Genomic DNA, 22,487 nt, shown 5'->3' with positions numbered 1-22,487 from the left:
AAAGGGAGCTTAACGAACTAGACTTAGTTCGTGTCCAAGTTCGTTAAGGAGAAGATAACGAACTAACCCCCAATTCGCTATGACCATTCGTTAAAAGGGGTAACGAATTAAAAGGGTCTAATTCGTTACATGGACTGATTCGTTATATGGACTGGTTCGCTATCTGATTCGTCAAACGATCAGTTCGTTATAAGGTCCAAATTGTTACAAGGACCGGTTCGTTGTGATAAGTCAATTAGTTAAAGAACTGGGTAACGAATTGAAAGTTTAATAGAATGACAGAGTACTTAGAAAAATAATGATTTAATTACAAAGAAGTCCTTGAACTTTTAAGTTAGAAAATTAATTAATGATTCAAAATTCTAATGGAAAATGTGTTAAGACAGTTAGCAAATTAATTAATGTCCTTGAACTTTTAAGACAGCTCGACCCCGGCCAGGGGCTCTGCCCCTTGGACCCTGCTAGGGGCTGCCGCCCCTAAACCCCACTGCAAGGGGCGCTGCCCCCGGACCCTTGTTTCGTTGAGGGTTATAACTAGACTTGAAACGCGATGTGTGTAGTGATAGTTAATTGATACGTGTAATTGTTATACAGTTAGTCAAGCACATCTAAGGAAACGAATAACAATTAACGGTGAGCGTAATCGAGTTCATGTGAGTTTCTAGCCCCATTCCTTGTTATATTTTCGTGGCTGTGTGCATACTCGATGTGATTAGTTAATACACTTACCTTATGTGGTTAGTGTATGTCTTATATGATTTATGTATGAATGAATGCTTGACGATGCATGAACGATCTTCGGATATTGCATGTATCATTAAATGATAGTTTAAAGATATGATTGATATATATGATGTATAAATGACGTATGAACGTATGGAAGTTGTAGTTATGAATGTATAGAAAGGTATGGTAGGTATAGTTAGAAAAGGGAACCGACCCTAATAATGTCGGCGAATGTAGGGAACCGACCCTAATAATATCGGCGAATGTAGGGAACCGACCCTAATAATGTCGGCGAATGTAGGGAACCGACCCTAATAATGTCGGCGAATGTAGGGAACCGACTCTAATAATATCGGCGAATGTAGGGAACCGACCCTAATAACGTCGGCGAATGTAGGGAACCAACCCTAATAATATCGGTGAAGGTTATAGGGCGGAATGCTCTTTAAAGCGTATATGTATAAATGGAAGTATGTATGTAAGTGTGAAAGGAAGAATGAAAGTACGTATGTACGTAAGTATGTAAGTAAATATGAAGGTATGTACCTTCGAGTGCATATGTAAATATGTGAATGTATTGTATGTCGTCTGATTAACTAGAACTCACTCAGCATAGCTGACTTTTAGTATGCACGCAAGTTAACAGATTGAAACAACTAGTTTGAGCAGGACACATGGCAAGATTGAAGAGGCTGGCATTTGAAGATTTGTCATGATGTTTTGATTCTATGTTTTATGTTATGTTTTTAAAAGATAAGTTATGGATGTTTTTAACGAATGGTTGACTTTTATATTAATCCACGAAAGTTTAAAATAACTCTGATATTTAGAACTGCGTTTATGAGTAAATCCAACGTCCAAAGTAAGGTACCGGTGATGGGGCCCTACATCACTCGAATAGACCAAAACCATATAAAACGAACTCGGATTTGAGTGATTAAAGCGGAAACGGAACCGTCTCTCCCCAATCTACAAACCCATCAGCTCGCCGTCGCCGGAAAACTCTGCTACAGTTGCCGGAGAAGCTGAACTGCCGCTGGAATCTTCATTTTTGAGCTGCTACGGTTACTAATAAAAATAAAACTTCGTTACCTCTGATCGGAGATCTGATTAGTGGAAATCTTCATTTATATGCCATGAACACGCGGTTAAAATTTGAGACCGACCCGACGGTTAGATCTCTGAGAATCGTCGTGTCTTTGTGGGGTATTTTCTCAAAAACGGGAATTGGAGAAGTGTGTGTTTTCTTGAGGTGTGGAGGCAAGGATGATTATTAATGAGATGATGGCTATATTTATAGGAAGAGGGTATTCCAAAAATCAAGAACCATCTTGGACTCTTATATTCCAAAAATCAAAGAATTGTGTAATCAAATCAAACCGAAAATTGGGTATTCGTGTATCACCACGACTTGACATATTTTCAATTAAAACACATTGTAAAACATTGAGGGTCAGAGTCACATGTCGCATAAATCACCATGACTTGCATGAAATCCTTAGGAGTGTAACCATATTCTTTTCACAAAGAGAACATGGCCACATTTTAAAGCTTTAAAGTTGTGACTTACATGGTGTTGGGGTGGTATGTTTTGGCCTAATAAGTGTCATGCCCTTTCTGAACTCTCCAGGTAAGCAATTGGGTCCTGAGTCTGATTGGGATTTATGCGTATTATCCTTAGGTTTCAATAACCATGGTGTCAAGAGTTCAGAAAACAAGCACAATCCCCTTCCAGTTACTGCATACGCGCCACGTAGAACCATCTTTAAGAAGAAGAAATATCGAAAACCGTAAAAATATACTGCTATAAATGTTTGAAAATATTTGCTTTTAAGCATAAGCCTTGGACTTGTGTGTGTGCTTGTGTATATGAAGCGTAAATAAATTGATAATAAAATAATAAGCAAGAGCATTGAACAATCAAATAAGGCTCATATAATTTCTAATTATGCAACCCTAAACAAATAAGCCAAACTAACTAGAACACTACGTATAATGTCCTATTTTATAGTCCACGACTCTTATACCAATCTGTAACAACCCAACTTAAGTGGAAACGCTCGAGTGTGACATAACAAAATTACTCAAAACACATGTGACACTATTAAGTGACAATATTATCATTAATTCGTTAAAGGCATCAAATACACAAGTTTGAAAATAAAGAAATTCAAGAAAATAAGAACAATTCAACAACTTGTCCATTTATTTAAGAAACACTAAGTTCTAATGTCTTCTCCAAAATTCGTCCTCTAATAACCGTTCATTAACGTATATATACAATAAAGTCAACTAAATGGATAATTGGTGAAACCACACAAGTTTGATATAACACGTAAAAACCAAACAATTCCATAAAACGTGTGAAATAATAGCGCATGTAAGGGTACTTTCCAGTAGGTAACAACCAACGTACTCACATCGGGGGTCCCCTCAAAACAAAATGGTCTTTAGTGCAAGGGGGTGCGGGGCGTATGGTCATACTTATTGAGGAAACCGCGTGCAAGTAATTTTGAGCAAGTAACAAATAACACACAAGTTTATGATTTGAATTGTAGTATGATAATAATAGCAAGCAATCGGTTTGGAATAGGATATATATGTTACCCTAAAGTATGTAAAAATGTTAAAAAGGGGGATGTGAGAAACTAACCTTTGAAATTGAGGATAAACTTGAAATAGAATCGAAAGCGCATTAAAGAACCCGAAGCCATTGAACCTCACGAAATATAATTTAAAAATACAAAATAAAAGACTAACTAACTAACGGAATTATAAATGTTAAATACTTTAGTTTTAGAGATTATGCATTATTATAATATATTTTATTATTTTGTGGCATTTTATATTATTATATTATTTTTAAACTTTAACGGAATTTTAATGGTGAAATATTATATATTTACTAGATTAACACTAATTTGAGAGTTATAATGTTTATGGAGTATTGATTTTAACGGTAAATTTTATCTCGAAAAAAAATTATATTAACGTATATAAATTTAATGGTATCATAAATAATAGTATATAATATTAATCAGGTATTTTTTATGAAACTTGACGGATACAAAAGTTGGTTTGTAGGTGGAAAATGTTAATAATAGTTTATAACCAATTTTATTTAATTTAAAATAATATTAATAAACTTATGATTTTGAATATATTTATTTGATTTATATAATAAATAAATAAAAGAATAAAGGTTTAAGAAAACAAAATGTTAAAAATGGCTTGACCCGGGTTTGAACCCGGGTCCTCTTGTTAACACCCACGTGAACTAACCACTGGAGCAACTTATTAGTTGTGTTTATAACAAAAACAAAAATATACAAACAACCCAACATGTTCATCTTCTTCATTAACAAACCCTATATTTCAATTTTGTTAATTGGTTCCATGTATGGTTAATATTTATTAGGGGTTTTGTTCTATGGCTTAAAGTGATTCATAAACATGTAAAGATAACCTGAGAATGTTAAGGAATGACGATGAACCATGGTTCGCCGGAAAACTAACTTTCATGAACAAGACTAGATTACAGAGAGTAATTTAGTGTAAATTGATGATTGTAGCAGTTTTAGTTGAAGTCTAAGGTTCTTATTATAATACAAATTGGAGCGTATGGTGTTAAATGGTCGTTATTGTGTTTTAAGTTATACTCAGGTTGTTTCGCTAATTGATTCGCACATATTAGTTTGTTATAACACGTTATTATCGTTGATTTGCATTTGTCGTTACAGTGTATGGGAGCTTTAATTGATTTTAATTTGTGCTTTGAAAAGGATATGGGGTCGCCAGAATGTTTTGGGCCGCAACCGTGATGGTTGGCTAGAAAAACGCGGGGGGGGGGGGGGGGCTGGGTTGGTTTGGATTAAAATAATATACTTTACATTAATTTGACTCTTTTGGCCCCTCTAGTTTCAAGTTCGTTCAAAACATAATTTAAAGTATATTTACAAATTAAACCTTGAACTATTAAATGCTTTATAAATGGAATAAAGTTAATATACATGGATAATTTTCAAAGTTTGGAAATCGTTTAAATAAATTCTTTAAGTAATCGTATATAATCGAGAATAATATATTATTGGTAAACGATAAACAAGAATACATTGAAACGACTAAACGGATCGGTTTAACAAATATAAATACAAATACAAATTGACAAATGTCACAAATACGGAGAGGAGGAGAGTGACGCTCGTGGGGAAGCGCCACTTCAATTATGGGCGTTATGATGGGGAGAAGGGTCTAATGGCTGAGGCCATAACTTTTTCAACCAATCAAACTCAACTATTCCTATTTTAATTAAAAAAAATATTTGATAACTTGGTTAAATCATTACACACGTTTGATGATTTAGATAGTGAATGTCGCTCCTCCTGTGTGGCAGTAACATGACATTATTTTTTATTAGTTAAAAATAAAATAAAAAGGTGTTTTTGGGTCAAGTCAGCCCAATCCATTTTAGCCTGCCTCAAAAGTTCAAAACTTTTCCCGTTTTGTCTCATCAAAAAGATAATTACATTTTTTTTATAACATAATACTATACTTAAAATCATATTACTTTAGAGTATCTTAAATCTTATATATATATATATATATATATATATATATATATATATATATAAATGTGTGACATTTGTCAAAAAAATTTTATTTGTATTTGTATTTGTATTTGTATTCGTTAAACCGACCCGTTGTGTCGTTTCAATAAGTTCGTGTTTATCGTTTATCATTTAATATTAATTACGATAATTTATAGTTATTATTTGTTCATTATCTATCCTTTTAGTTCAAATAACAAATCTTCGAGCTATACAAGTTTATAAAATAAACAATCTCCAAACAATACGGGTATGAAACGTAAACAATCTAAGGATATTAAAAAAATGTAATAAGTTTAAACTAGTTAAGAAGTCCAAGGTTTAAAGTATAAATAAAGTTTAAAAACTAAACATAAAGGTCTTGATAATTCAGGGGTTAAATGTGTAAATATGATTTAAATTATAATATAATAATAATAATAATAATAACCCACCAGCCCCCTTTCCCCCCACGTTTTTCCAACACTGGCCTCCGGCGACGGCGAGCAAGATCCGGCGACCATTAAAACGCATCAAAACGCCATCTTTAATCCATTTTTAATGATATAAACTCGTTTCTCCATCATATTAAAGCTTAATCAAGACCCATTATGTGTATTAACACACTACAACGTTCGGATTTATCTCCTAAACCGCCGAATAATAATTAAGTTTCATTAACTCGATTTAATCAACCAACGGATCAATTACAACTATAAATAGCATCCTATTACCATCCTAAACATGCTACAACGATAATTATACACAAACAAACTCCCTAATGTCACTGATTGTTAGTCGAAATTTCGCTCCGGTCAACTTACAGCTCTCTGTAAAATCATAACATTGGAAGGTAACTGTAATATGAATTAGTATTGTTTTAACCCAGCAAACAAAACCCCTAACCTAAATCTATCAAACATGTGATGGTTATGAAGAATTGAAACCCTAGGGTTAGGGTAAAGAAGATGAAGTGTGGGTTTCTGCTTATAATTAATTGTTTTCATCTATTAACATAAGAGATGGTTTGGTCCAGTGGTTGTGTCTGCTTGTTGTGGACGTGGAGACCCCGGGTTCGAACCCAGGTCACAGCAAACCATTTTATATATTTTCTTTAGGGATGATAATCTTCACCCAAACCCTTTCAATGAGTCAATTTGAGTTGTTTTAAAAGTTAAATGAGCTGGTTTGGGTAAAAGGTTTTAACTAAATTGGTCAAAATGAGTCATTTGAAATTCCATTCTTTTATTTTTGGGTCAAAATGGGTCGACAAGTTCAAAGAAATGAGTCGATGTGGGTTAGTGTCCTAAGGAAATGTGACAGGTTTCGGCACGATACGGTTTCAGATTGGAACGGGTTCGGTTAAGGTTTCAAGCCAACACGAGTTTTCACCCGTGACGTGTTGGGTTTTGGTTTCTTTTGTTTCTTTCTGGTCGATTCCGGACTCGTTTTTGTTCGTTTTTTCAGTTTTGTTTTTGTTCGGTTTGAATTTTTATAGTTTCGTTTTGATTGATTTTTTCTATTTCGATTGATGTGGTCCGGTTTTGGCTTTTTGTTTCTTTGTTTCATTTTCGTCGATTCTTTCGGTTTCGATTTCGGTTCGATTCTAGGTGTTTTTTATGGAACGAGGATAACGTACGAAACATTTTAGTGTTTTTACTTTTTTTGTTTATGATTTATATTTTGAGTTATAATTTTTTTATTATTATTCTTGAATATTTTTTTGAGGGTTTTTGATCTTAATAGAAAACCCCTAAAAAAAAATTCAAAAAAAATAATAAAAAAAATCATAACTTAAAATATTAATAAAAAACGAAAAATCTAAAAAAACTAAAATGTTTCCGCCATTATTCTTGTTCACAAAAAAAAAACTCAAAACCCGGTTCGACTTTAACCTATTTCGACCCAAACCAAAACAACCCTTTTTTTAATTGACTCGTTTTGACCCAAACTCATTCTGACCCATACTCGTTTTAACCCATGACTCGTTCGACCCAACCCAACCCAACCCATTTGCCACCTCTAATTTTCTTTAACCATTTTATCATTTTTAATAAATCTGATATATATTTATAATTCATACAAAAATAAATAAAATTAGTTTTATAGTTAAATAAAAGTTGTTTTAATTTTCATTAGTATTTTCGTTCAAGAACCAACTTTTACAAAACCAAACCGCTTGCTAAAACTCGTTAAATAATTATATAGATAATATATATATATATAACGTTGTAATCTTATAAATCCTAAACCGACAAACGCTTATACAAATAAAACAATACCGGCAACGTTAAATTTACGTAAATATTATTATAATCAATATTCACCTTATAAATAATATTATAACTTATTAAAATCCGGTAGACTTAATTAGTAAAAATACTCTAAAATGGGTAAAAGTATATATACATAATGATGCATCAACCTTAAAACCAACCTTTTATTTTCCATAAAATTAGTTAGTAATTCTTGTGTTTTTATTATTTCTAGCTCGTGAGACTCGATCGTTTGGTTTCATATAACGCGCTTTCGTTTCATTTTCAAGTTTGTCATCCCAATTCAAAGGTGAGTTTCTCCCCCCCCCCCCTTTTTACTTTTTTTTTTAACTATTTTGGGGGTAGCATATATATCCTATCAAAAATGCAATTTATTTTATTTATTATTTACAAACTACAATTCGCACCATGGACTTGTGTGTTTACTTGTTACTTGCTCAATTATTACGTGCATGGATTTTTTCGATAAGTATGATCATACGCCCCCCTTTGCACCCATGGACCATTTGTTTCTGGTGGAAAAGGGACTCCGATCTGAGTACGTTGGTGCACAATCCCAACTGGAAAAGATCTTCATTTATTCTTTACACTCATAGACCATTGTTTCTAGTGTAAAGAACCCTTATGTGTTTTTCACAAGTTTTCATGGAATTTTATGTTTTTTTTATATATTATTTCAAACTGTGTGAACTCACCAACTATTAATCTAGTTAACATTATTTTATATATATGCTACATGTACTTTCATTAGAGGATGAAATGGACGAAGTCACTAGAAGATAGGTTATTTCAATAATAAATAAATAAGAAATGGGTTTTATTGTTTTCTTTTTTATTTGTTTTATTGAACAAATTGTGTAATTGGGATTTGAATGAATTAATGATATTATTGTCACTTAATAGTGTCACATGTGTTTTGGGCAATCTGTATATCACACCCGGGCGTATTCCACTTTAGCCGGGGTGTTACAGATTGGTATCAGAGCCGTGACTATAAGATAGGACATTAGACGTAGTATTCTAGTTAGTTATAATTTATTTATTAATTGTTTAGGTTGCATGATTAGAAAATTATGTGGGCCTTATGTGATTGTTCAATGCACTTGTTTAATATTTTATTGTCAATTCCTTTACGCCTCATGTATACAAAGCACACACAAGTCTGACGTGAGGTCGAAGACTCACTCAAAAATAAACCAAATACAACTAACTAGATAGCGGTAAATGGGTATCGAACACAGGGAGTTTATGGAAAATGCGTTACTGAGTATCTATAAAATTAATCTAAATTAATATAAGTGCAAAATGTAAATTCAATGATTTGGTTGTTTGATTTTTGATTAACAAAATTAACTAAAACAATAAACGAGTTTTAAACAATATAAAAGAAAGAATGCTCTCTCCCGATTTCAGGTTTCCAATGTTAATCAAGTTAACGCTTATTTGTGGGATGAACTACACAAATATAGTTCGTGTAAATGCAGTTGGTTGTGACAAAAGAGGACTAAGTACTTGGGTTGTAAAAACACAAGGTTATCACTCGATAATCAGTTTAGTATAATTAACCCTAATTCTCTTCTACTAAATCCCGATTGCCTATGGCACCAAGAACGAATAGTCAAGAACACGAATTCAAATCATACTAACATATACAACACAAACTCCCAATCACCATAGCAATATATTCATAAGATCAAAAGATTATCTCACAAATAACATAAGCGAATAACAAGTAATCCAATTGAAAACCTTACAATTCGGGAGAGAACATAAACATGATTAGCCACACATGGTTTGATTCATCATCATATCAATTGGGTTATAAGAATGAATCCCAAACATCAACTAATGATTAAAATCACCAAAAACTTGTTCTTGGACTCCAAAATTCGTTTCTCAGGTTGTTTAAATGCAAAGATAATGAAAAGCCAGCCCAAAAACGAGTAATAAACTAAAAAGAATTCGGCAGTTACGATCTGGACCGTGGCCCACGGTCTTCACCGTGGGTCACGGTGATCTTCTTGTTTCTTCAGGACCGTGGCCCATGGTGGAATCGTGGGTCACGGTGATCTCTGCGGCCACCGTACCAGCCACGGTACGGTGGCTTCTGTTCGATTTGCACATTTGGACTGTGGCTCACGGTCTGGACCGTGGGCCACAGTGGATTACCACCGCACCTTCTCGTTTTCACTTCTTTTGGCCACTCGTGCGTCTTCGGCTCATGCGGTTGCCTCGGTATACTCCATAATAGCCCCAGAACCTCCTTTGAGCCTACAATTCACCAATAATACCGTAGTTATCTAATTCCACAAAATAAACAAATTCAAATAATGATTATTACGGCTTTAAATCAATTAAGGGTTGTCCCATGGACCACCCGTCACATTCCCACACTTAATCGTTGCTTGCCTCTAAGCAACATCTCAAACAAAAACTTTCTATTCCATTCAACTTGTATCCACCAATCTTACCACAAAACCGGTTCAGTTAGGTCCCAAGTCATACCCTATTCCTAAGAACTGACACTGTCCAAGTTGATAACCCTCCAAATAATTTGATGTTACAATTTAAAACTATGGAACCGCCCAAACGAGTTTACTTTGTTTCCGGTTAGGGCACACATGATCACACCCCTCATAATATAACATCTCTCCTCTCGGTTTAATACCTGGACCAGCATAAAATGTGCTAGTATCTCTCTGCCCTCAATACCAAGTATGAACACAATGTAATAAGCTTGGAAGCAAGTCATATCTCCACCCATTACCCACCGGTTGCATAGAGAATAGAACTAAGGGTTTTGTTGTGGCTTAGGTTAGGGTGTGGAAGCGGATTTATTTAGTGACTTATGGTGGATGAAACCCAATTTATTCGACAAACAAACAACTCACTCACAACTATTTACAAACGATACTAACTCAAACATCGACTCTTTTTGAGCTTTTCTTTGCTTTTCCAACTTTTTTTTAGAACAATACTAACATTAATATATACAAACAACTGACCCGAGACATAAGTACATTGTGTACTATGCTCGACAAACAACTTATATACAACTCTTAACATACCAGGTTTCATCCACAGGGTTAAAACAAAAGGTCAAGGCTAACACTGCTTGTAATGTGGGTTAAAAAGAGCAAAGAAAAATGGAAAATGCAACAATTGGCTCCTAAGGGATAATGTAAGGTAGGGATTTTTTATTTTATTTTCAAAGGCTAATATATGTGGGTTTCTATAGTCCTATTTCTCCATACAGGTGGTGGTATTAAGATCTCGAAATGCATGAGAAAACCAAGTTCTAAATATCATGGACATACTGGTTACTCTCGATAATGGAACTCATATGACATGTGTGTATACTATATATTATATGTGTATTATATATAAAGAAAATCTCACACACGTACCGGAGGAATTAGGCTGACGATATGAAACATGTGTACCCGTCCCCATGACTCGTTATCCCCATCTAAACGGTCCATTTTAATTTTCCTTCTTTTTCTTTAAAAAAAAACTAGGCACATGTCATTTAAGGAATTGTGACCATGAAAAGGGACCCAAAACTTCACCCCGCCATCTTACCGCTTTCCGGTTTCATTAAAACATTTTTAAAATTTTTGTTTTTTTTTCTGATTTTTTTAATTTTTTATGTGATTTTTTTTAACAAGATTTTTCAAAACAAACGAAAATTTTCTCATCCCCACACTTGGGATACATTGTCCACAATGTACGGTTTCGAGAAAAATAAAACACAACCTTCTTTCTAACACAACCCTTAATACTTATCAAAAGTATTTTGTTCACCACCCATCCACCCAAAAACACATAATGACACAAAACAAAAAAACAACTATACAGTAATATACAGAACAGTGTTAACCTGGCATCACGCGGCTCGATCAGTTGTAAGGAGGGTGGGCCGGCCCAAAGATAGATGTCATAAACTCTGAAAACTGGCCGAAGTTAAACGCCCCATCGCCGCCGCTGCTTCTTTCTTCTTGTGGTGGTGGTGACGCCATTGATTGCATCGGGCTGATCCACATGGAGTGATGAAGTGGTGGTTCGGGATATCGTACCAAACCGTTATACGGGGGTAGATTTGTGTAATCTACCATTTGTGGATCCGACACGATCGGTTCACCTGCATGCCACTGATCATGCATCCTCCAATTACGATCATCCAAGTACCTCATGTTCATCTCATGTTCTCTCCCACATGCATTGGCACGGTTCCACATTTCCAACCGGTCGTTCCTCTTTTTTTCGGCCCGTTCAGCATAGGCCCCCATAAAAGTCTGATGGTCGAATAATGCGCTTGACTCATCCGACAAATTCTCATATGCGGACGGCCGATGTCTCTCCACCACCTCATTCATGGACCCTGCATGGGCCCAATTACTACCATAGGAATTATAACCTTCTGAATAATCCCAACCCCCGTGTTGCGTGTTGGGAACTACTACCACCGCCCACATCCATGTAATCGGGCTCACCTATCTCTTCCACCTGTTCTCTCTCCTCATCCTCCTCCACTTCAACATCCTCTCTTACTACACTCCACCTCACCTTATCACTCACAAGCACGTGGTGCCTATCGGTTCCTGTGTAAATCCAACCCGGCAAATCCGACAACTTAAATTCCTTGAACACCTTGGTTAATCCCACCGACTCATCAGTTATCACACCATGATTCTTCAGCAATGCTGTAATCAGTCGACAATGCGGAATTAACTTCCGCTTGTTACTTTCTCGACTGTTCCAAATGTTGTGCATTACTAAATATCGGAAAGAAATGAGAGGCTTTCCACACATCAAAGCATACAAAACTGGAATATCACTGTTCCTCACTACCGAAATGTCCCCCCGAAGAGGCACCACATTATATAAGAAAATGGACATCAACAACTTCGCTTTAATCTTCAGATCTTTTCTCCTAATCTGATCACTAAAACCGTCTCTTGGTCTAACCACCGTTGTTAACATGTTGTACTATTGGGGGTGCTTGTCGGGACATTCAAACAATTCTTTGACAGAAGGGTACATATATGAGGTGCTTGGTTTACTGTCAAAAAGAGCGATTTGATTGAATGTGTCAAAGGACATCACAACTTCCTGTCCGCCCACTGTTCCAACTAATTTCATATCGTGTCCCTTCTTGTAGGGGGGACATCTCAATGTGGACACCCGTTCTTCAATTTCTCTATCATACAACGTGTTAACTTCCTCATCGTAACACTTAAGGGCTGCTTCCCAACCCAAAGCTTCAAATTTGTCAACTATCCCAAAAGCCTCAAAACCGGGATCATTTACTTCCTTCTCACACATAAATCCTTCAATTCGGTTATGCAACGTGGCAATCTTATCAATGAACAACTCCGATTGCCATTCCAACGCGTACTTTGACAACCCCCCACCTTTCCAAGTGGGTTTTACCATTTGTACTGGCACATTTGCTTGTTCTTCCTGCATTCTTTGCCTCTTTAATTGGGCTGCTCGACCACTAGAAGTTGATGCCTTTGACTTTCCCTTGTCAGCGGTTCTACCCATCTTGATGTTATAGGAGATGTAGATGAAGAAAGCCTTAAAGTCAACCAAAACCCCCAAATTTCAAAAATTTTCGGACTCTATATGTCCAAAATCTACCAACAAAACAAATTATTCTCTCAAATGCAATGGTATAATTGTAATCCTTGTGAAATTCTAGCCAATTTAGACTCAAAAATCGGTTTAATTGATGGAGATATGAGGAAGTTATGAAGGTTTGAAGTTGGAAGTTAGGGTTTGTGAAGAAAAGTTTTGGAATGAAGAAGATGATAATAAGAGTAAATAATAATGTTAGGTGATTTGTGTGGTTTAGAATTGGTGAAAAATTTGATTTTTTATTGTTTATTAAACACCAAACCCGGTTCCCCCTTTTATTTCGTCGCCGGACCATGGCCCACGGTCCAAGCCGTGGTCCACGGTTGACTCAGGTCTGTTTGATGGTTTGCAGTGGACCGTGGACCACGGTCCATACCGTGGGTCACGGTTGAGTTGTGCAAAAACAAACAGAGGGAACCGTACCGTGGTGCGTCCTCCCACCGTGCTTCACGTTTCCCACCGTGGGCCACGGTTCACTGTTAAAAAATATATATATATATATATATATATACTTTTTATATGAAAAAAAAAGAAACCAAGAAAAACAAAAATAATTTAAACTTATTTACCCAATTAAAAAATAAAAATTACCCACCCCCATGAAAAGCCCAAGTTGTCCCCAACACGGTAAAGAAAAACAAAAAGTCTTCCCCACACTTGATTTGGACAAGCTCCAAAAAGAGGAAGGTAATTTTTAAAACCAATTTTAAATAAAAACTAAATTAACCTAAACTAAAATATACAACATACCTTGGCCTTTTTAATTCGTTTCCTCATCCGGTGAGCGTAACAAATAACTCACCCGGTCCACATCGAGCATGTTGATGTCCTTTCCTTCCAAGTAAGGTTTAAGTCTTTGACCGTTCACCACTTGTTTTGTTTGCTCTTGGACATATTCTATCTCCACATCACCAAACTGACCCACTTTTGTGATGACATATGGGCCCATCCACTTGCTCTTTAACTTACCCGGAAATAACTTTAACCTTGAATTATACAACCACACCTTTTGACCCACTTCAAAAGTCCGTTTTCTCAACTTTGCATCATGGACTTTCTTTAGTTTGTCTTTGTACGCGGAAGCACATTCATACGCTTCATCCCGGATTTTCTCGATCTCATTCAATTTCAACTTTCTCAATTCACCCGCTTCCTTATAATCCGCATTCACGTTCTTAATCGCCCAAAACGCCCTATGTGCCAACTCCATTGGTAAATGACACCCTTTTCCATAAACTAACCGATAAGGAGTTGTGCCAATAGGAGTTTCGTAGGCGGTCCGATACGCCCATAATGCATCATTCAGCTTAGAAGACCAATCCTTCCTATCGACCTGCACCGTCTTCATCAAGATTTCTTTGATTTAGCGATTGGACACTTCAACTTGTCCACTTGTTTGGGGATGATAAGGAGTAGCAATTCGGTGATTCACATTGTACCTTTTTAGAAGCTTCCCAAAGTTGAAATTCTTGAAATGTGACCCACCATCACTAATAATAACCCGCGGGATACCAAACCGAGCAAAAATTTTGGATTGAACGAATTTGCAAACTACCGAATGATCATTAGTTCTTGTTGTTACCGCTTCTACCCACTTGGACACATAATCAACCACAACCAAGATATATAAAAATCCATTCGAGTTTGGAAACGGGCCCATAAAGTCAATTCCCCATACATCGAAAATCTCTAACACCAAAATCGGTTGTAATGGCATTTCATCCCGTTTCGAGATACTACCCAACTTTTGGCAATTCAAACAATGTCAGGCATACTCACTTGCATCTTTGAAAATCGTAGGCCAATAAAACCCACATTGAAGCACCCGGTAACCCTTCTTTTGACCGCTAAAATGACCTCCATACGCCGATGCATGTGCATGAGTCAAAACCTTCAACACCTCGGAATCGGGAATGCATCTCCTTTTCACTTGATCCGAACCAATCTTGAACAAATCCGGTTCATCCCAAATATATTGTTACCGTTGTCTTCTTTTCTTCACCCAATGAGTTGGAATAGACCCCGTTGCTAAATAGTTCACAAAGTGAGCATACCACGGTGTAGTTGACATGGCTAACAATTGTTCATCGGGAAACCGTTCATTTATCTCTATCGAATCGTCAATACATTCAAGTGGAATCCGAGACAAGTGATATGCCACTACATTCTCACAAGCTTTCTTGTCCCGGATTTCAAGATCGAATTCTTGCAACAATAACACCCATCGAATCAAACGCGGTTTCGCGTCTTTCTCTTCCATCAAATACCTGACCGCACTATGATCCGAGTACACCACAACTTTACTTCCCAAAATATACGACCGAAATTTATCCAAGGCGTACACCACCGCAAGTAACTCTTTTTCGGTAGTGGTGTAATTTAATTGCGCCTCGGATAAAGTTTTGCTTGCATAGTATATTACCACCGGCTTCTTCTCTACTCGTTGACCCAATACCGCTCCAACCGTGCTATCACTAGCATCACACATGATCTCAAACGGGCTTGACCAATCCGGTGATTGTAGAATTGGTGCTTGTACCAACTTCTCCATCAAATTGTCAAAAGCTTGCAATCATTCATCAGTAAACTCAAAGGGGACATCCTTCAATAAGAAATTACATAAAGGTTTTGAAATTGCACTAAAACCTTTAATGAATCTCCTATAAAATCCGGCATGTCCCAAAAACGATCTCACCCCTTTAACATTTTTTGGGGGTGGTAAATATGAAATTACTTTTATTTTAGCTTGGTCAACTTCCATTCCCCTACTTGAAACTACACGACCCAACACAATGCCCTCTTGCACCATGAAATGACTTTTTTCCCAACTCAACACCAAGTTTGTCTCAACCCATCGTTTTAAAACTTTTTCTAAATCAACGAGACACGACTCGAATGTTGAGCCAAAAATAGAAAAATCGTCCATAAAAACTTCAAGTGATTCCCCGACCATGTCAGAAAAAATGCTCATCATGCATCTTTGAAAGGTAGCCGGGGCATTACACAGTCCAAATGGCATTCGCCTAAAGGCAAAAGTACCATATGGACACGTGAAGGTGGTCTTATGTTGGTCATCGGGATGAATTGCAATTTGATTGTAACCCGAATATCCATCCAAAAAACAATAATATTTTTACCCGAAACTTTTTCAACTATTTGGTCAATGAATGGTAGTGGAAAATGGTCTTTTGAGGTTGCATTATTTAATTTTCTATAATCGATGCACACTCGCCACCCGGTTACCGGTCGGGTGGCGATTTGTTCACCATTATCACCTTTTATTACCTGGATGCCGGCTTTCTTGGGCACTACCTGTGTCGGGCTCACCCATGCACTGTCTGAAATGGGATAAATGATCCCCGAATCCAACCATTTGATAACCTCCTTTTTCACCACCTCTCGCAAATTCGGGTTCAACCGTCTTTGAGTCTCCCTTGTGGGTTTAGCCTCCTCATCAGTAATTATTTTATGCATAACAATGGAAGGACTAATACCCTTTAAATCCGCCAACGTCCATCCAATAGCAGCCTTATGCGCTCCCAACACTTTTACCAACGCCCTCTCTTGTTCTTCCTCCAAGTTAGAAGCAATGATAACCGGAAGAGTTTCATTCTCCCCTAAAAATGCATACTTCAAGTGACTTGGGAGTTCCTTCAATTCAACCTTTGGTGGACACTCCAAAGACGGCTTTGTGTCCGAATTGATCTCCGTTGGTAAATTCTCAAATTGATGTGTCCATGGTGGCCTTCCCTCTTGCATAGCTAAGACATCCTGTTTTTGTTCTTCCATTCTCAAAGCACAGACGTGTACCTGTTCAGAATCATCACAAATACAAGCTTCTACACAATCTTCATCATATTCATGATGAATACAATGGTCCACCAAATCTGCCATAAAACATTCTTCACCACTCAAAGAATTAGAAACGTTAGTAAAAACACTAAGGCGCATTTTACGATTACCAAACGCCATGTCAACGGTACCAAATCTTCAATCAATGATTGCATGAGCAGTGTTCAAAAACGGTCGACCTAAGATAACATTTTGTTGTTGACTTGGGTCACCCGAAGAATAGTCTAATACCAAAAAGTCCACAGGATAGTAAAAATCCTCCACTTTCACAATAACATCCCGCACGATTCCATGGGGGAAGTTTATGAGACAAGTCCGCCAATACAACCGTGGTCTCAACATGTTTTAAAGGACCAAAGTCATATTGGTCATATAAACCCCCAGGAGAATGCTTACTCCGGCCCCAAGATCTAGTAACGCCCTAGACATTTGAAAATCGCCTACTTGAATATTAATTAAGGGTGTTCCCGGATCTTGAAGCTTAGGAGGAAGATCTCCTTTTAAAACCGCACTTACCTGCTCAATTAAATCCACCCGTTTAGGCACTTTTTGTTGCCTCTTTTTGAATGCATAGATCTTTTAAAAACTTAGCATATGCAGGCACTTGTTTTATTGCCTCAAGTAAAGGTAAATTTACCTTTACTTGCTTAAAAACTTCCCACATCTCTTCTTTTTGAGGATCCCTTCTAGAAATGATGTTTTTCTTACCCGGGTCGAGTAAAGCCGAGGGAAATGGGACCGCAATTGGTTCAACTTCCTTATTTTTATTATTTATATTTGAAGTTTGACCCGGATTTTGAAACGGTTTTTCAAAAGTGACATGTTTAGTGGGTTTATTTGTTACAATTTCATCATCACTTTCATTACCCGTAATATCCTCAACTTCCCCATCAACCACACCCGGTGATAAATATTTTTTGTATTCTTTACCACTTCTTAAAACACTAACGTGGTTAATAGGAACATTAAGAGAAGAGTTATGAGAAGGATTTACCTTCGTGTCGCTTGGCAATTGACCTTTATTCTTCTTCAACTCGGACACTTCAGTTGCGAGTTGACCCATTTGTGTGGTCAAAGATTGGATGGCCATATCTCTAACTTCATCCTTTTTCATTCTAACCTCATCAAGTTGATTTCTTCGTTGCATGTCTTGTTGCATCAACTTCAACATGTCCATAACCTCATTTCCACTCGATGAACTTTGACCCGTTGACCCTCTTTGACCGCCACCCCCTTGACCTTGAAACCCTTGATTGTTACCGCCATGATAATTACCTTGGATATTATATTGTTGGCGAGGGACATAATTGCTTTGACTTCCTTGAAAATTGGGTTATACTGAGTGGCCTGATTTCCATATCAAAAATTTATGTGATTTCTTAACCCGGGGTGGTAGGTGTTGGAGTTCATGTTGTAATTTCTACCACCTCCCCCCTTGAAGTGCATTCACCTCTTCCACCAGTGCTTGACCTACCGTACACACCTCCGTTGCATGACCCAACTCGTTGCAATTTGTACACACATCAATTACTTGATTAGTGGTTTGTACATTTCCTTCTTCCACGGCTTGCACTTGTGGTCTACCAACCGCCGGTCTTGCACTTCGTCCGGTTTGGGCCTTTCTCTTTGAAGTAACTGCCATTTGTTCCAAATATGCCCAATCATCTTGTTCATAATTGGTACCAAATGTGCCATTCGTGATCGACCTCAAATCCCGTTCATCCTCCATACTCAACCCTCATGAAACGCATTTAACAACTCCCATAAAGCGATACCATGATGAGGATAATTCTTGATCATCATATTGAACCTCTCGAATGCTTCATGAAACATTTCCCCCGTTTGTTGTTGGAAAGTTCTCAAACTTCTTCTCGCATCATTGGTCTTTTGGGCCGTATAAAATTCTTCCAAAAATCTTTGTTGCATCTCGGGCCAAGTATAAATAGACGCGGAAGGCAAAGTGTAAAACCATCTCTTTGCCTTGTCTTCCAACGAAAAATGAAATAAAACCAACTTTAACTCATTCGATGTAAAACCTTGACCCCCAATTGTGTTGCAAATGGAATCATATGCCTCCAAGTGGAAGTAAGGTTCCTCCGTTGCTAGACCCTTATACTTCGGAAGACTTTGAAGGGAATTGGTTCTTACTTCAAATGTCCTACCTTGTTGATTGTGAGGGATAACCACCGGAGATGGATTATTAGTAATTATGGGTCGGAAATGGGCTTCAATCCCCATAACCATCTCTCTTGCGTGCCTTCTTGGTACCCCCATTGGTACTCTTGGTTGGCCCATTTGCCTATAAACGGGCCTTGGCTGCACAAATTGTTGTTGAAACTGTGGTTGAGGCATTTGTTGTTGAAATTATGGATCTTGAGGTTGCCCTTGCGGTTGTTGACTAATTGGTGGCGGCTGAACTTGATTAACAACAACCGGAGGTTGTTGTTGAGCTTGTTGAACAACCGGCGGTGGTTGTTGTTGAATAACCGGCGGTGGTTGTTGCCATTGACCATAAGTCAAATTTCCCGGATTTACCCTTTGACTTCCATCACCTCCCATGTAGTGACCTTCCACTTCATACCCATCGAATTCACTGTCAAACCCATATCCGTACCCGTCACCTTGTGATCTTGAATGTTGCATAAAAGGTTGATATTGGTAGCTATATTGTGATTGTTGAAAGGTTGGTGGTTGATTTTTTTGAGATGATGATGCACCAAATGTAGGGAAAAGGTTGGAAATAGATGGCAATGTGGATGATGTTGCGTAGGTGTATTGAGCAGGAATGGGTTCGGTTGTGTGAGGTGGCAATTCACTTGATGTTGTGGGTATATTAGTGGTGATTGGTGGAGGTGGATTTGGTGGAGGTGTAGTCGGGACTGGTTGACTGTAACACCCAGGCTAAAGCGGAATACGCCCAAGTGTGACGTACAGATTGCTCAAAACACATGTGACACTATTAAGTGACAATATTATCATTAATTTATTTAAACAACAAGTACACAATTTTGGAAGTAAGAGAAATACAAATAAATACACATTTAAGCAATTCGTCCATTTAAGTTGAATATCCTATGTACTAATGTCTTCGTCATTTCAGCGTTCACTAAATAAGGTACCTGTAACATATATATAAAATAAAGGTCAACTATATGAATAGTTGGTGAGGTCACACAAGTTTTGATATAAATACATAAAAATCTACAATTACATGAACAAGCGTAAATGAGCAAGTAAGGTCCTTTCCAATTGGGATTGTGCACCAACGTACTCGGATAATAGCGCAAGTAAGTGTCTTTTCCGTTGGTAATAACCAACGTACTCGGATCGGGGGTCCCTATTCCACTCATAACATCGAGGTCCTGAGTGCATAGGGGGGCGTATGATCATACTTAATGAGGAAACCATGAGCACGTAATCTTTGAGTAAGTAAGCAAATAAACACACAAGTCCATGTAGCGAATTGTAGTTTGTAAATAATAATAAACGAAATTTGAATTTTGATAGGATATACATGCTACCCCCAAAATAGTAAAAAGGTAAAAAGGGGGTGTGAGAAACTTACCTTTGCAATTGGATGATAACTTGATATATTAACCGAAAGCGCGTTTAAGGAAATAAATGATCGAACCTCACAAACTATAATTAAAAAGGAAATACAAAATTTAAAGACTAACTATCGGGATTATAAAAGTTAAATAATATTAGTTTTAGGAACTATGCGTTATTTAAATATCTATTTCATTAACTTATGCCAAATGGGGACTTGAGAATTTTTAATTAGTTAACAACAATGAATAAAGTTTATAAAAGTCATTTGATATTTATTAGTTTAAAAATGAGTTGTAGATACATAATTATAACTTATTAATATAATATTAAATAACAATATTAATAACAATTTTTGATTAAATGTTTTTTTTTCAAGTAGCATAATTAATTAATTTACTAATTAATTAACTTAAATGTTTTGCATGAATTCTTTTAAAGAACTTATAAATATTAGTTTATGTTGAAATAAAATAAACAATAATTAATTTACTCAATTATTAATTTAAAGATATGAAGTATGTTATATCTATTGTGTAATGTTTTAAATAAAATAATTTTTTATAAATCATCATACTTAAAAGAAAGTTTATAAGTTTACGATGATCAAAAAATTATAATATTTAGATAAATATATATTCATGCTTGTTCTTGCATAATAACTAGGTTTGATCCAATATTTAGAAAATCATAGTGTTTATCTTGGATATCCATGATCATATTGATTCTTAAAACCACAATATAAGATTTTTATGATAAAAGTAACATGATCATGAAGAACAACTTATGAACAAGTATGAACATTCAAGATAAATATCAAAACAATAGCTATAAAATGGATGAAATGGTAAAAACTTACTTGTTAGTGCTCTTAAGCTTAAGAAAATAATGTATTGAGGTGTGAAAATAATGGAAGATTTGTCCTCCTTTTATAGTGAAAATATATAGTTGTTATGTCTTATGGAATTAAAGAAATTAAATCATGTTTAATATAATTAAAACACAAATTAAAAATAGGTTAATGGGTCATTCAAAAGGTTTAACTATTTTAATAAACTTTATGTAATTAAAACATATATTAGTTTTTTTTATTAGTTAAGTAACATAATATGAAAAGATGATGATGATAATAATAATAATAATAATAATAATAATAATAATAATAATAATAATAATAATAATAATAATAAAAGTAGTAGTAGTAGTTAAATAATAATTCTAGTAAATTGCATGGGACATGTACATAAATATTTGATCTTGATTATAATTGTTTTAAATTTGTATGTAATACTACAAGGGTGGTGAAAAATATAATTGCTTAGAAATGATCACATAAAATACATTAACGAAAATTGAGATTAATTAATAATATTATAAAATTATATAAATTTAAATAGAAACAAAACTGAATATTTGAAACGGGTCGAGTTTTCGGGTTTGAAAAGTAACGAATGTTACAGGACTTACAACTTTTAGAAATTTCGTCCCGAAATTAGAATCAAAATAAATAAAAAAATTTAAAAGAGAACAACTAATAAACGGAGTTGTTGGAAATTTTTGCAATTTTATACATGCACAATTAAAATAAAATAACGTAGATCCTTGAATGACCCGAAAGAACCCCACAAATAGGAAATATGACAAGGACACTTATATATAGGATGTACCAGCGGCGTATCCACCATGCCCTTATCATATTGTATTTGCCCCGTTCTCTAAAAATCATTCCAAGTTCCAAGTTATTTCACACTACCGTACTTATTATATTTTCCATGCCAGGACTTTCATAATTACGTGTCGACCCATAATTACCTCTATCGTCGGATGGTCCATATAGCTTGCCCTATTGTGTGGTTTT

This window comes from Bidens hawaiensis, unplaced genomic scaffold (genome assembly GCF_021521415.1).
Source record: "Bidens hawaiensis isolate Kalapana, Puna unplaced genomic scaffold, B.hawaiensis_p1.1 tig00022175_1, whole genome shotgun sequence".
Taxonomy (NCBI): Eukaryota; Viridiplantae; Streptophyta; class Magnoliopsida; order Asterales; family Asteraceae; genus Bidens; species Bidens hawaiensis.
Note: the sequence above shows the minus strand (reverse complement) of the source record.